This window comes from Schistocerca gregaria, unplaced genomic scaffold (assembly GCF_023897955.1).
Source record: "Schistocerca gregaria isolate iqSchGreg1 unplaced genomic scaffold, iqSchGreg1.2 ptg000180l, whole genome shotgun sequence".
NCBI lineage: Eukaryota > Metazoa > Arthropoda > Insecta > Orthoptera > Acrididae > Schistocerca > Schistocerca gregaria.
Window position 1 is genome coordinate 844,832 of NW_026061730.1, and position 1,017 is coordinate 845,848.

General features: G+C 49.6%; 1 non-coding gene across 1 annotated transcript; it reads right to left on the bottom strand.

Moving 5' to 3' along the window:
* Positions 1–648: 648 nt before the first annotated feature.
* Trnaa-agc (transfer RNA alanine (anticodon AGC)) lies at positions 649–722 on the bottom strand. The gene has a single exon. It is a non-coding gene; the product is annotated as a tRNA-Ala (tRNA).
* Between the last annotated feature and the right edge of the window lie 295 nt (positions 723–1,017).

Sequence of the window (1,017 nt, forward strand, 5' to 3'; positions counted from 1 at the left end):
CACTGGGACACAACAAGTTTCCGCGTCTCCATTGCACTGATCGTACTACGAATCGCTCCCCAAACTTGGCAATCACCCATGCAGATGACTTTTCCGACTTTACACGACGCTCACGCTAGTGACAGCCTTATTTATAGTTCGACGTCGCGCCAAAGCGAATGAGCACATTTCGCCTACGGCTTAGGCCGCTCTCCTAGTGTGGCTGCTCTGTGTCTGCAGGCAGCGAGGGGCTGCAAGCTTCCTGTGTTCGCACCTATATCACCTGTGCTTCCTTGTCAGAGACAGACTATCGCAAAACATACAACTCACTCCATGAATTGATTGCTACGGCATCTGTTATCAGCAGTCACAACCAGCAACACCAGTAGCAGCCGACTGCAGGCAAAGAATGGGAACGTGCAGTGGGATTTACGTGAAATCGGCGCAAGGAAGATCTTTCCGACGTAGGCCTGAGAATCTTATGGGAACATTTGTACTGTTTCTAAATTAAGTGTAGGTGTGGGAGGAGGGTGCTTCCTGCGCACGAATAAAAGCACGCTCGCCAATTGTGGATGTTAATCGTTCGCTCGTATCTGCCTACACACCTCTGCTGGTTGGGAATTATTCCACTTGCATGGCAAGGTGCGCATGTAGGTGTTTTAAAAATTCTGGAGGCGCTGGGTATCGATCCCAGTACCTCTCGCACGCTAAGCGAGCGCTCTACCATCTGAGCTACGCCCACCACCCCGTTAACTAGTAGTGCTACATACAGTCATATCAACGTCACAGACCCTTGCACTCCCATTATTCCGCAGACAAACACTACTCTCTATGTATCAGTGAGGGTGTCTTTCAGGTTTCGTGCATTCTGTATCGAATCGTAGTTGGCCACAATGAAAGTGGCACGCATAACGTCGAAAATAGAGTTCAGACACCGCTCTGAGTAAGACGAACGTGTTGTCCACTCTCTAGACTTCAATGACGTTAAGCCGTGATACCTAAGACAGATCTGCACTCGATGACACCACGATAACAGCC